Source organism: Nannospalax galili, unplaced genomic scaffold (genome assembly GCF_000622305.1).
Source record: "Nannospalax galili isolate Female #2095 unplaced genomic scaffold, S.galili_v1.0 scaffold173, whole genome shotgun sequence".
NCBI classification, from domain to species: domain Eukaryota; kingdom Metazoa; phylum Chordata; class Mammalia; order Rodentia; family Spalacidae; genus Nannospalax; species Nannospalax galili.
This window is the reverse complement of record NW_008334442.1, coordinates 4842472-4857957: the sequence shown is the minus strand read 5'-3', so window position 1 is coordinate 4857957 and position 15486 is coordinate 4842472. Positions and strand designations below refer to the sequence as shown.

Sequence of the window (15486 nt, the reverse complement as noted above, 5' to 3'; positions counted from 1 at the left end):
CTTGCCCTGGATAGCTCCTCCCAGATGTGTCACAGGTGTCCCAAACTTAACATGTCCCAACAACATGTTTAATATCTCCTTGAAACCCATTTCTCCCGAAGTCTTCCATGTTTCAATAGTTGGGGCTGTCATTCAGAGTATCTGAAACAATACTGATTCTTTCCTCTGCGCATGTCCAACCTACTAACAACACGTGGTCTACTTGAATGTTCTGTTGATTTCTCCCTCTAGATTGTCATGACTTTATTCTCTTCCTTCCAAACTTCTGGCCACATAGCACTTACTGAAGGAGACCTCTGGTTAGTGTTGCTTGTTCCACTTCTTCCTATTGATTTGCTCTGTTTAGGAGCCATTGCCATTTTATAAAATGTCATGCATGAGGGCTGGAGAGATGGCTCAGTGGTTAAGAGCACTGTCTTGCAGAAGACCTAGGTCTGAGTCCTGGAACCCACATGACAGCTAACAACTGTCCGCAACTCCAGTTCCAGGGGCCCCAACAACCTTTTCTGTTCTCTTTGGGCACTGCAAGACATGGGTGCACTTACACACATGCAGGCATAGTACTCATGTACATAAAATAAAAGTAAATAAAATGACATGCATATCCTCTATTTACCTTTTAATAACTCCTCATCATGCTTTGAATTCAATTTAACATCTTAGTATCTCTGGTCAGACTGAGCATGGCAAGCTCTGGTTGTTGCTGCTAGTTTATAGTGCCTCCTCCAGGGTGTGGGCATTCGACTCTTCCTCCCTGTGGACCAGTCACACTGTCCTCACTTTGGTTTCCTGGACGTTTTCCTACCTTGAACCTTTGTGACTGAAGTCCCTTTCCCTAGTCCTTGACTCTTTGTAATGCTTATTCATCTCATCCTTATCTTCAAAAGAACTGGGTCAGCGCTTCCTTCCACAGAACCCTTCCTCATCATATTTCTCTCTCTTTAATCTTCCCACCTCTCTAGCACACAGCATTCTCTCTGTTCCTTTTTCCTATCCTCTACCATATTCAGCATGTTGTGGTTATTTATTTATACACACTCCATGAGGACAGGGATCAAGGTGGTTTTTCATCACTACTGTACGGTGACTCCTACCACAGTGCCTGGCTAATAATAAACAATATGTATGTGTGTGTGTGAGTGTGTGTATGTATGTATGTATGTATGTATATATGTATGTGTATTTAGAATTATGTTTCAATTTAATTTTTTTTAATGCAAGACCAAGTATTGTTATATGAGGAACAGCATTTGAGGGAGATTTTATTTTATTTTTTTGTGTATATGTGCACATGAATATACATATCCACATGAGCATGTGTGAAGGCCAGAAGTTGACATTGGGTGTATTGATCTCCATGTTTGTTTTGAGACAGGATCTCGTGTAGTTTGGCTGGTGTGGAACCCATTACATTAACCAGGGTGGCCTCAAACTCACAGAGATTCACCTTCCTCAGCCTCTGGAGTTCTGGGATTAAAGGTGTGTGCCACCATGCGTGTGTGTGTGTGTGTGTGTGTGTGTGTGTGTGTGTGTGTGTGACTGGAGTTTGGACCTACAGCCTCAAATATGCAGAGCAAGTGCTTTGCTCCTGAGCTGCATTGCCAGACCTGACTGAGATTTTATAAAATAATTAACTTGATACTGAAACTATAAAGACTAAAGTCACACATGGAGTTATAGCATTCAACCCCTTGCCATCCTTCCTCTCTCATGCTTTTTAGAGATTAATGTAAATATTTAATGCTAACTAGTCAATGTATACTTCTTTTTTGTTGTGTAATTCGAAGTAGAATTTGTGCATATCAAATTGAGGAAAAATGTACTAATAATCCTGATACCGTCATTATTCTCTCTCTCTCTCTCTCTCTCTCTCCTCTCTCCCTCTCCCTCTCTCTCTCTCTCTATCTCTGATGTACGAGCATGGTTGTCTGTGCAAATGCATGTGTCCATGTGCACTCACGTGAACACCAAAGGAGGCCATCAGGCGTCTTCCTCTGTCACTCTCCATCTTGCATTTTGAGACCAAGTCCTTCACTAAATCTGAAGCTTGCTGTTTTGGCTAGGCTAGCTAACCAGTGAGATCCCAGGATGGGTTTGTCTCCATTCTTACCAGTTCTGGGGTGGTAGGTGTGCTTTTATGTGGGTGCCAGGGAACAAGTGCTCTTACCCACTGGACCATCTCTCCAACTCTATTTTTTTCTCTTATGTATACATAGAAAGAACAGCTTTAGATACAGAGATAAATAGACATGCTCTGATTTGAAGGCGGGTATAAGAAGTAAATAAACCAGTCTGTATACTTGAACTCTTTATTTTTGTGTTCAAAATTTTATCATATTGAAGTTTATTGTTGTTTCTGCTTCATTACTGCATCTAGCTCTTACAGAGCAAATACAAAAACAAAACCTCTTTTTTTTTTTTTTTTGAGACAGGGTCTGCCTGTAGCCCCAGCTGTCCTGGAACTCACTATGTAGACCAGGCTGGCCTTGAACTCACAGAGATCTGCCTGCCTCTGCCTCCTGAGTGCTGGGATTAAAGGTGTGAGCCACCACGCCAGGCAACAAAACCTCTTTTTAATTTGTATCATCAGGGTATAGAATCATAGATTGTCATAAACTTGCATTAAAATGACTAATTTTAAATGACAGATATAAAATAGCAATCCCCTGTGGCAGGTAAAAAGTATCGAAAATACATACTAGATTTATACACCAAAACTTGTGTAAATATGTTTATGAATTTTGGAAAAGAACTAATTGCCTTCCGTTCATCGCAAGAGAGTAAGTTGCTTGACGTTGAATATTCTCTCACCTGGTGTCCATACCGCTGTTGTAGAGATTTACTTACACTGATGCCTTTATCTCCTCCTTTCTTTGCCTTTCCATTTTCACCTTCTGTGCTTGGCTTATTTTGGTTAAATGGTGCAGATGTTGAGAAATACTTATCGATGTTGGCATATGTTTCACAATCCCTCTGTGTCCTTTCTCCTCATTACCTCACTTGACACTCCTTTCACATTTTACAGTTCTCACAAAACCGATTCCAGAGTTTAATCCTCTGACCACTGTTTTTCTCATAGTAGAAGCTGTGGCTACATCTGAGATATCATGAGCAAGTTAAATGCTGAATATCACATCTTGGATTGGGGCCTCATGAGTCATTTGCCTTTTGAACAAGGTGTGTCCAATGTTGGAAAGAAATCATAGGGAGGTCTACACATGAGTGCCAACAACTTTTTCAAATGGAGTTGCCACACCTAACCTAAAGCATTTTTTCAACAGCTAAGATTAAGAGTAATTAACATTTAATATACCCCTGCTTGTTTGTTCATTAAGTTTCCATGAAAACTAACATTTAGCTCTGTGTGTCAGGGCCTACATTAACCTTGGTCATTCAGACATTTGTCTTTATCAGATCTGTCTTTTCTCAACAGAGACTCAAGGAAAATAAATGCTTCTTCAGTAAGAAGTGATCCTCTGTAAAGCCTGTGGCCTTACTAAACTGAGATCAGCCTTGTGCTCCCTTGTTCATCACACAGGAAAGACCTGTTGGAAGTATGAAAAACTCAGTGCTGTGACTTTGTGCAGCTTGTTTTTAGCACTAGAATATTGCTAAGGTGTATATTCTTTAGCAGGGATCTTTCTTATTGATCAGTGCTAGGGAAATACCCCAGAGGTAAACTTACCATATAACGCAGTACAGTTCAGCAACTGTTCACTTTTATTTTTCATCACTTTCTAATCTTTTCCAGTTATATAGAAAATAGCCAGTTTCAAATTATTGCATATTTCTGTTGAACATGCATGATTTACAGTTTCTTATTATTAACTTTCCGTGTATTTGAGAGCCATATATGTATATATATATATGAAGCTGTGATGCTATTTCATCTATATCTAGATGAAGAAACTGTGATGCTATTTATTTTGCATATATTTTTGCATATATTTTAAGATTTATATTATTTTGAATTATGTGTGTATGTGTGCATGTGCACATAAGTACAGATTCCTTCAGAGGTCAAAAGGGTTGTCAAATCACTAAAGCTGAAGTTGTAGGTGGTGGTACCTATAACCAATGTGGGTGCTGGGAACTGAATTCTAGTTCGCTAGAAGATAAGCACCACTGATCACTGAGTCATCTCTCTAGCCCCATGTGATACTACTTGTTAATGTTTAATATGACAATAATTGTCTCAAATCAAGTAGATAGGCCCCACCAGAAGTGTGTCTACATATTGGATAGGAAGCCTATGGATAGCTGAATGGTGTAGACTGTACCTCTTTTGCACTTAAGCAGATTTATCCCCTTATTTGAGAGCGTGCATGTTCACTACAGCTACAAAATCTTCCCCATTCCAGTGCCCACTCCAAATCTAGTCTAGTGGATGAATCTGAATTTTCAATACTGACACATTATTCTAGGTGTTATCTGCTCTTACTCCAGGAGAAAAGAAAGGATCTCATTCCTTGGTCTTCATCCCGTATCTATGTTAATATATCCTAAAGATTGGTTTAGTTATTTTAGCTAACAGAAACCAATCAGTCAATCAAGGTGACAACCATATGATCTTTTTTCCATGTTAGGTTTTTGAAATGCATGCAGTCTGTCATTTGGAGGTCTTTGAGAGGCTGTGCTGTTCGGCTATGTGTGAATATGTTATGCCCAATTTGTTCCTTCCTGTCTTGATGGACTTCTGCCTTTTAACTGGATTGCTGTATTTTTTATTCTTTCACTCCTGATTATGTATCTTTGGCAAGGCACAAACTTCCATGCCTCCATTTGCTCACCTATAAAATGGAGTAGGTTTCCTGGGAAATGGGCATCTGATAAGGCAGGATAGTAGAGTAAAAATATGTAAGACTTAGAATAGTACTTGTGCAAGAGGTTCTGTATCGATGTTTTCTATTTATTATCATGACTTTTTACTTTCCTGCTCATAGAAAAGGATGCTTTTTCATGGTTAGATACCTAGGGTGGTAGTTTTTAAACCATAGAATTGGTCCTAACAGTGCTATATGAATTCTTTTTATCCTCTCCACCAACACTCTGTATTTGTAGACTTTAATTACTTTCACTGTGATGAGTAATAGGATATCTTCCTGTTATTTTAATTTGTATCCCCCAATAAACAGTGAAGCTGAAAATCTCTTTTAATTGACTTTCTGGAAATTGTCATGTAATAGACCTTTTCCAAACAAAATATATAACCTGGAGATGATATTAAAGTGTAACGAACTCACTTTTATCCTCTAGCAGAAAGGGGCAAGAATGGAAAGAGAGTCAGAGATTTAGATTTAGTATTATTCAGTAATATTTTATTTTTTTATACAACTACAATTTAAAGAAAATTTAGAGAATTTTTGTTGGCTAGATCTGTGATATGAGTAGCTGCTTATATATTTTTTCTTTTCATAATTTTAAGATTGTAATTATTAAATTACAATTGTAATTTTTAAAGTAGAAATACATTTAAGTTTTATCATTAATCCAACACTCTGACTTCTTTTTGATCTGATGTACTTACCTCTTTTTCACAGTTTTCCTAACTAGTAATAGATCCATGTAAAGCAGTAATTATTACCTGTCATGGGAATAGTATCTTTCAATTTGTTAGTATTCTACACATGACTAGAAATTTAGTATGTGCATGTTACTCTAAGGCAACAGATCACTTCCAATAAAATCCCAATTAAAGTATAACTAACTAAATTAAAATAAGTATTAGTAGCAAAAACAATGAGGCTTTCTATAAGAAACAGTTTTTTTAAAAAGTGAAATAAAGATCTTTTTTAAAGGTTAAAAACTCATTCAATTTTATGTCTTACAGGGTTTATACTGCGTTCAATATTGTATAACTGCATTAATTCAACTGTGAGCCTAAAATTTTTATAGCCACTTTAGAAGAGATGTATCTTTGCTCTGGAAATTATTATTGAATATGTTAAAGCTTTAATGAAATGCTTCTTCTAAAAAATAAATAATAACAATACCCAGTTCATTTGGAAAGAAATAGAAGGGAAAAGGGGGAATGATCTTTCTATGACAGTAGAGGATGAATCATGAAGTAAAAGCAATATTCATTCAGTAGAAATCTCACTTCATAATATGAACTGTGCTCTTTCTTGGACTAGCATCATGTGGTACAGTATGCTCCTATGATTCTGCACAGTAGCAGCAAGCACCAGCTCCCACCAGCTACTCAATCATGAAAGTCAATTAGCAGTGAACAGTGCTGCCACTATTTCTATGTTGTAGTTGATAAAATTACCTGAGATAGCCAATACTTTATGATAAAACAGGCTTTGTGTCAGATGATTTTGCCCTAGTAGGCTGAGGAAAGCTGTTCTGAGTATTCTTAAGGCAGGCCAGGCTAAGCTCTTATGGTTAGTAGGTTGGATATATAAAATGCATTTTCAGCATGAATTTTTCTTACTGTGATTTATTAGGACAGGATCTTAAGCCAAACTGTATCTATACATTAATAATATTTTAATTTGATGTAATATAAAATTACCCTGCTTCTCAATTTTAGAATTTTTTTTAAATGATACCATTATGGGGCTGGAGAGATGACTCAGTCGTTAAGAGCACCGACTGCTCTTCCAGAGGACCTGTGTTCAGTTCACAGCACCTACATGATGGCTAACATGTCAGTAACTCCAGTTCTAGAGACCCAATGCCCTTTTCTTGCCTCCATGGGCATTGCACACATGTGGTTCACTTACATATATGCAGGCAAAACACTCACACACATAATAAATAAGTAAATATTTAGGTAATATCATTAAAATAAGTTAAATATTATTGGAAAAACTTATAAACCCAAATTGCTATACATTATAAATCCATCTGTATATATGCAGTTTTTAACTTGTTGGGCAAGCAGTAGTATATCTGTAATAAATAATACCATAATTATGTATAAACCTTGATTCTAACATGACCAAACTGTGTATGTGGTGACCTTATCTATGTAACTTTTCTTTTTTTAAAATTTTATTTATTGTTTTTATTTTTGTGTATGAGTGTATTGCCTGCATATATGTGAGTGCACCCGTGTCATGCAATGCCACGGAGGTCAGAAGAGGGCTTTGGATTCCTCTGGAACTGGAGTTAAGGATGATTTGTAGCTGCCATATGGGTGCTGGGAGTTGAAGCCGGGTCCTCTGTAAGAGCAGTCAGTGCTCTTAACCGCTGAGCCATCTCTCCAGCCCCGTAACTTTTCTTTAGTGTATATTGAAAAGTTAGAAAATTATAGTTGCAAGTGAAAGTTAAATTTTTATTTATCAGGATTCTAAAGGATTTATAAATAGTGAATTGTCTTCCAAAACTTTATGCTTTCTAGTTTGAGAGACTGTCATGAACTTTTTCATGAACTTAAAAAGTTATTCATCATTGGCATGACCACTTCTTTTGCTTTGAAGTATTTGCTTGTCTCAATATTACAAGACACATGGGAATGAGAATTCACTCCTCATAATTTTCAGCGTATTTCATATAATAAACTGTCACTTGTTTGGGAAAAATCTGACTGTTCAGTTACACTTTGAGTTAAATTTTCCAATACAGTAGAAGTTATATCTCTTTCAATGATGTATGGACAGAGCACTGTATATGATGAAAATGTGTTGTTCTCTCCATTTCTTATGCTCTACCATCATTGAGACCTGAAATTTGAAAACTAGGGAATTTATGCAATAGTAAGAGTTTAGAAAGTAAACATGCTATTTTCCTCTTCTTGTGGAATAAAAGTAGTTTCATATATATATATATATATATATATATATAATGGAAAAGCAGAGTATGCACATTTTAAGTGTGCAATCTGATGACTTTTAACATATGCTTCTACCTACAATCAAGGTAATGAGCCCACCCACTGCCCTCAGAAGGGTTCTCTTACCCCTTACAGTCTTTTACCCCATCTTAGTCAACAAGTCATCTGCTTTTGTTACAAAAGATGTGCTTTTTCTAGAAATGTATACAAATATATATGCATGCATAGCATACATATATACATACATATATATGTTAGTAAGTATAGTAATATAACAAGGGCAACTTCAAAACCAGTTTTTAAAATGAACAGTTCTTAATCAAATTTAGACCCCCTCCGTCATCCATGCTTCCCCCATTCCTCCACCAGACCTCATGTATTCCACCATACATGTTAAATCCTATCCATTCAAGCATTTGTACCCAAACGTCCTTCAGTGTAAATTCATTCTCTGGCATCTAATCAGCCCATCTAGAGATTGTATCTAAGTCATACTCTCCTTCACTCACCCAGCAGCAATCAGTCTCCAGTAGTTCTCAGTCTAGTGCTGGCCTGCTGCCTATTTCTCTCCTTCCCTTTGGACCCTTGTTTAATTGAGTTGACATGGATCTTGTGCTTGATGCCACCATTGCCACAGGTTCACATGTGGAAGATTCCACTGGCCTGAAATCCTCTGCTCCCCTGTGTTCATGAACCAGCCCTGGCTTTTACAACCTTTCTGCTCCCTCTTCTTCAATGGTCCCTGAGCCCTGGGTGAATGAGGTTCCATATAGGAGTCCTATCCTACACTTTCAGCCTCTTATTCTGTAACACTTGGCCAGTTGTGGCCTTCTGTGTGTGTCTCACTCTGTTGTGTAAGGAAGCTTTACTGGTGAGAGTTGAGGGATGCATTAGTCTTCTCTCTACCCCTTGTTTCACTATGTTCCATGAGACTTAGTTGTAGAGGTTCAGCTGTAGATGTGTCATCTACTGGGCATCTCTCAGACATATGTTCTCTGTGTCTAACCAGATGTGCAATTCTGAAGTAGCCTCCATCTGTTGCAAAAGGAAGCTTCTTTGATGAGTGCTATATGGTATGCTTGTCTGTAAATATAAGGATTGATATTTAGCATATAGTAAGAAATTTTATTTGTCTGGAGATATGAAAGAGATAGGGCTTTCTCTAGGATCTATGTCCTTTACTGCCATGTGTATTTGCCTGAGTTGACAATGCCACCCATGAGTTCACTCCCATTGAGAGGGCTTTAGGTCCAATTTGATAGCTGTTGATTGCCACCCCCACTCCCCCCAGATAACAGTGCCACTGCTACACCAATAGAGGTAGTTTGGTTATTAGGCTTTAGGGCTGGATTGGACCATTGATTGTTTTTCCAAATGAAATTTTTTATACTCATTCACATCCTTAAGAAATGTCCAAAACACAGTTTATTTTATAATATACTTAAAAAAATTTTTAGAAGAAGCATTTCATTACAGCTTTAACATACTCAATAACAATTTCCAGAGCAAAGATACATCTCTTCTGAATTAATACAGTTATACAATATTGAACTCAGCATAAGCTCTGTAAGACATAAAATTGAATGATTTTTTTAACCTTTAAAAAAGATCTCCATTGCATTTTAAAATATACTGTTTCTTACAGAAATACTCATTGTTTTTGCTGATAACGCTTAGATGTTGACACATGTGTCTCTAATCTGTATGTATCTGATTATTACTAGTCATTGTCAGTTGCACTTGGATCCTTGGCACCTGTGTATGGATATAAAGTCATTGGGTAGATTTACCCAATGACTTTATATCCATACACAGTTTGTTTTTAAATATAACCTTTAATCAGTGTTTACCAAATTGATGTTTGCTGTGGTAAGATGTTAACAATGTTAACAGAAGGAGATTAGATAGATCATAGATAGATAGATAGATAGATAGATAGATTGATTGATAGATTGATAGATTGATGGATAGATATAGATGATATATAGATAGATGATAGATAGATGTAGGAGGATGTATACACTAATCATCCATTGCTGCATGACAACTTGTACCAAGGTGTCTTAAACAACGTAACGTCTGTTACTTCACAGAATTTCAGAGACAGAAAAAGTCCAGGAAAGGATTAGTGGGATGGTTTTGGCTTAGACTATTTCATGACGTTGTGGTTCTTCCAGTGAGGACTGCTACTACATAGATACTTGACTGTGCTACAAATTCCAAGATGCTTTACTTTGTGATCATTAGCCCCAGGTTCCAGTTCCTTGCTAGGTCTACTGTAAGAAGGCCTTGGGTTCTTTTCCCTTGTCTTCTTCTAAAACTGTAAAGTAGTACCATGCTGTCCCCAAAGTGAAAGCTATGAATACATGTGAAGATGAGGCTAAGCCACACAGCACCCTCTCTTTCTATTCTAATGAACAGACAGAGCAACCTGGTTGACTCTTAGAGAGAATGACAGAAGAGTACCAGGAAGTGGGAACTGTTGAAGCTCTCTTAGAGAATGGCTGATGTGATGTGGCTGTATCGTGAAGCCTGAAGAATGTCTGAGAAACTATTTAGCAAGTTGTAATACTCTTGTGTAATTAGCCCATAAAAATCCATCCGAGGAGGATCTATTTATCTATAGTTTATGATCTGATTACACAATAGTTTTGCAACAAGTTAAATAATAATTTTTAAAGCATGTATTTCTTTAACACTTCTGTACCAGCAGATGAAAATAACCTTGAATTCCATTTGAATGAATGGTACAGTATTGGAAGAAGTTTTGTTAAACTGGAAGATCTCATTCTTCTAAACATTCTTTTTAGTATATGCATAGTTACTTATGAGACTCTCATAACAAAAAAGAACCATCTTTATTGGTTACGTATTCAGTCACTGAAGAACCTGAACATATTATTCACTCACAAGAAACAAATATGGTAAGACATACCTGTAATCCCAGCACTTGGGATGCTGAGGCAGAAGAATCTTAAATTTGAGGCCAGCCAAAGCTACAGAGTGAACCTCTGTTTCAGAAAAGCAAACAAAAATTACCCATAAGGATTAGTGATAAACTTTAGGTGAATATTAATTCAATATCTATGTCCCCAGTTCCTACAGTGGTAAAATGTACATTTCGAAGATTGTTATTGTTTTGTTCCCATTGTTCAATACATTTTAAATATTCTAGGCATAAACATTTGTTTGAAAAATTAATGTTTTAAAAGCTGGTATGGGGAGATGTAAAGAGGAGGATTTGTTATAAAATTAAATCCCACCTATGTATTCAACATACTTTAAGAAGATCTTAGAGAAACTAAATTATAGCTTGGAGTGAAACTCTAATACAGATTCAAAATATTAATAGATGTTCTCACAACTTAACAGTACTGGAGTATGTGACTCAAAATGAACCCCCAAACACAAACAATGGCAACTAAATTGAGCACAGCATGAGAAAAACTCTGGCAATAAACTCACTGTGCCCCACCCTCTAGCACATGCTGTTCTCAAAGGAGAGCAGAAAGTTCTAAAGCTTCAGTCTTGGCAAAGCTTTCCATCATTCTCAAGCCTCTATCAAACTCCTAGATCTGTAGTAAATATAATTCTATTCTCATTCTTATATCCCACTTGCTCTTCTTCTTCTGCTCTGATTACTTTATAAATGAGGGCCTCTGCCCAACTGGATGTTATTTTAGCCAGAGCAACATACAGACTGAACATCCACTTAGTAAGTTGTGAAAGTAGTGAGATAGGAGTGGGGGACCGAATTTATCAGCTAGTTGACAATACTGAGCTCATTAATAACTTTGGACTTTTTTTGTGAAGAGTGTAGTAGCTATTATGGACTCTTCACGGTGTTCTGTTGGCTCCGTTAACTCTGTTGAATTTCCTGAGTTTGACTGGAATGGGTTCACTCATTCCTGGTATGGCGAATTGCAGAGCTGAGGACACTGGGCTCTCTACAAATGCATATGGAAGCTGATTTGTTCTTTTTCCAAACTTCTTCAAGGTAAATGTTGACCAAATAGAGAATTGTCAATATTAAAGAGCAACACCATATTTCCTAAATTTGAATCTTAAATCAAAAAGTAGTTTTTCCTTCTAAAAGGCAGAAATGAGATGTGGGAAAGTGAGATGTGGGAAAGCACCAGGATTTGGTAAGCACAAGAGGAGTCTTCCAAACCCAGAGAAAGCTTTGAGCATGCTCTCTCTGCACTCTCAATGACCAGGGCACAGGCAGCACAGAATCGCTTTCCAGTGCAGGTGCATGCTCTTAATAGATCAGTGTTAGTCATTCAATAAATTTGACAGTATTATTTTATCTCCAGTATTGGCCAGGCAACTGTGTTCACCAGGGTACATTAAAAAGAGCAAATGTTCTATTCTTCTTGGGCACAGATACCTCCATTTGAGACAGGTGTAAAGGGAAAAATATACATACCCGAGATGCTGGCGATATCGGCAAGTAACTGTTATTTGGAAAGTAACTGGAGAAATATGGGGCCAGAGGCATTGCTGTGGATGTGGTGTGTGAACTGAGAAGACACGCAAAGACCTGGGGTAAAAACATTCCATATATAGAGCAGCAAGAGCAAAAGTCCAGAGGCCGCAGAAATACACACTGGAGGAACGGAGCAGACGCTGTGCTGGAGCTCAGTGAATAAGATGCAGGGCCCGGATTGTGTTCAGGTCAGCTTGGGGCCTTAGCATAGCATGTCCTCAAAACTTGACACATTTTTTCCTTTGTTTCAGAATACATAGACTATCTGCCTCTTTTCCAGCAAATTTCAGACAGAGAAATAGCTGGTGAGAATGCCATTACATGAAAAAACATTCAACTTGGGCAATGTATTGTAAAAAGGAGTTGACAGGCAAGCTCTTACAAGAGGTTTGTAAGTGAGCAGTTAGAAATAGCATCATTGGGGGCTGGAGAGATGGTTCAGTGGTTAAGAACACTGGTTGTTCTTTCAGGAGACCCGGGTTCGAATCCCAGCACCCATATGGCAGCTAACAACTGTCTGTAACTCCAGTTCCAGGGTATCCGACGGCCTCTTCTGATCTCCTCAGGCATTGCATGACACAGGTGCACTTACCTACATGCAGGCAGTCCATGCATACACATAAAATAAAAATAATAAGATATTTTTAAAAACGAAATAACATCATTTTCAATGTAATCATGTTATCTCTTAAAGCAATGCTACTATAATATTTTTAATATTTTATTATTTTAATTTTATGTGTTTGAGTGTATTGCCTGCATGTATGTAAGTGCACCCATGCCATGCAAAGCTGTGAAGGCCAGAAGAGGGTGTCAGATTTCCTGGAACTGGAGTTACAGACAGTTGTTTGTTGCCATGTGGGTACTGGGAATTGAACCCTGGTCCTCTGGAAGAACAGCAAATGTTAATTGCTTGGCCATCTCTCCAACCTGAGTATCCACAGATTTGCTTCAATTGAAAATGGTATCTATTAATTTTATATGAATAGTTAAACAGAAAACTCTTTCTTTCAAAATGGGGAAGTGAATTCTTTTGCAGTTGAAAATGCAAATTGTTGGAGCATATGGTTGTTACTCTCACAAACTATGATAGAGTAGTTGAAACATAGTAAGTCCGACATGACTTCTTAGACATTTGAAATAGAGAATAAATTATGCCATGAGAATGGAGAGTAGGCTCACGGGTTGAGAGCACCTGGGTGCAGAGAACCCAGGTTCAGTTCCTAGCTAATAACTGTCTGTAGCTTCAGTTCCAGGGGACCCGACAACTTCTTCTGGCCTCCAAAGGTGTTTCACATATTGGTGCACTTAACATGTGGGCAAAACACTAATACACATAAAATAAAATAAATTTAAGAAAATAAAATGATATAATTTTGGATAATTTTTTATTCATTATGTAGGCATTGGAGATCTTCTTTTTTTTTTTAAATGTGTATGAGCATATTGCCTGCATGTATTTGAGTGCACCGTGTCATGCAATGCCACGGAGGTCAAAAGAGGGCATTAGATTCCCCTGGAACTGGAGTTAAGGATGGTTTGTAGCTGACATGTGGGTGCTGCGACTCAAACCCAGGTCCTCTGCAAGATCAGTCAGTGCTCTTAACTGCTGAGCCATCTCTCCAGCCCCCTGAAGATCTTCCTTAAAAATGAAAAGCATTTTATATTGTTGTAGGTAATATATCAAACAAGTAAACAATGTTTTAATTCCTTCTTTGTGTGTTTTATACTGATGATCTAAATATACACACATTAGAAGTGAAAGTGATATAAAGTAACCATCCAGTGTAAGTTGAAATGGAAGCACTAGTAATTAAAAAATTAAAAAGTAGAGTTTCCATGAACTATTTGTTAGCACACCTGCACAAAGCAGCATTAAATGTGCTCCAAGGAGCCTTCCAGGACTGGATGAAGTATTCCTATGGCAAAACCGTGTTGGTAAGCTGGCCAACTCAGAGTGTAGAGAGGGAAGTCTCAGGAAGCACTCATCTAACATATGGCCCAGTTATGAAATCCTGAATCTTTGCTTTTGGAATGTTTTATTTCATATATACCCTTTCTGAAATAATTACTTCTTATTACGATTCCTTATTGTCAGTGTATATAAGCAAAATCCCCCCCTCGACTATATGGGTGCATGCCCCTGTACTTACACATGTAGAGACCAGGGGAGGACGTTGAGTGCCTTTCTCTATCCCTCTCTGCATTATTACCATGAGTAAGGTCTCTTGCTGCATCAGAAGCTTGCTGTTTTGGTTAGGCTGGCTAGCCAGTGAGCCTCCAGAAGGATCTGCCTCTTTGGCCCTCAATATTGGAGTTGTAAGCACACGGACTGATTCCCAGCATTTCATGTAGATGCTGGAGATTCAAACTCACATCATAGTGATGGCACTGGGAGCACTGTTACCCACGGAGCCCTCTCCCTAGTCCTAGAAATGTTTCATCTTAAACAAAATGGAATACACAGTATTACTAAGCTACCACAAAGTTTGGCACCCTGCATATTTATGTGCATATATAAACAATTATAATAGAAATGAAATTTTAATTACATAATTCAGCCCAGACAAATGAAATTAACTTGTCGATATAAAGGCAAGATAGAAATGTGATTGATATTTAATATTGGCATATAATTCAGAAGATCTAGCGTTTACACTTGTGATTCCACTTTGGTAATACTCCTTTCAACAGATATAAAATTTGAATAATACAGTGTTAAATATTTACAATGCAAAGTGAAGATAAAGATATTTGTGTAATCCATTGTTGAACTAAGTCATTATATAACAAGTACTTAAAATACTGTAAGCTTTAGCACAGAGCCTAGTAAGCACATCAGCACTCAAGCAGTGTTCACATCATCAATGATAAGACCTTTTTTTTTTCTTTTTTTTTTCTTTTTTTTTTTTTTACAAACTCGTCAGATAGACAGCCTTCCTCTCCCACTAGAGCCTCCATACTCTGCCATCCCTGTCACTGTCCACTGTGCTGTCAGCACCCTCATCCATTCCCCCGTCTGCCCTTCTGGTAAATCTAGTCAGCCAGAGGTCCCTGTTCCAGGAGGATCAGCTGTTCCTCATCTAAGGCAATCCATTGTCAGTATTCCTTTGGATAGAATTGGGGTCTGCTGTTCATTTTTCCTGTAGTATGTTGGGTTACTGTCTGGAAAAGCCTTTATCCATCCTGGCCAACAGCTCAACTGAAGGTATCGCCC

General features: G+C 37.6%; 1 protein-coding gene and 1 non-coding gene across 2 annotated transcripts in view; one reads left to right on the top strand and one right to left on the bottom strand.

The window, feature by feature from the left end:
• The window catches only part of Adgrv1 (adhesion G protein-coupled receptor V1), a 595268-nt gene that overhangs the window by 278069 nt on the left and 301713 nt on the right, over positions 1 to 15486 (top strand). The gene's annotated exons all lie outside the window — the stretch shown is intronic.
• Positions 11904 to 12033, bottom strand: LOC115069639. The gene has a single exon (XR_003848893.1). It is a non-coding gene; the product is annotated as a small nucleolar RNA SNORA71 (small nucleolar RNA).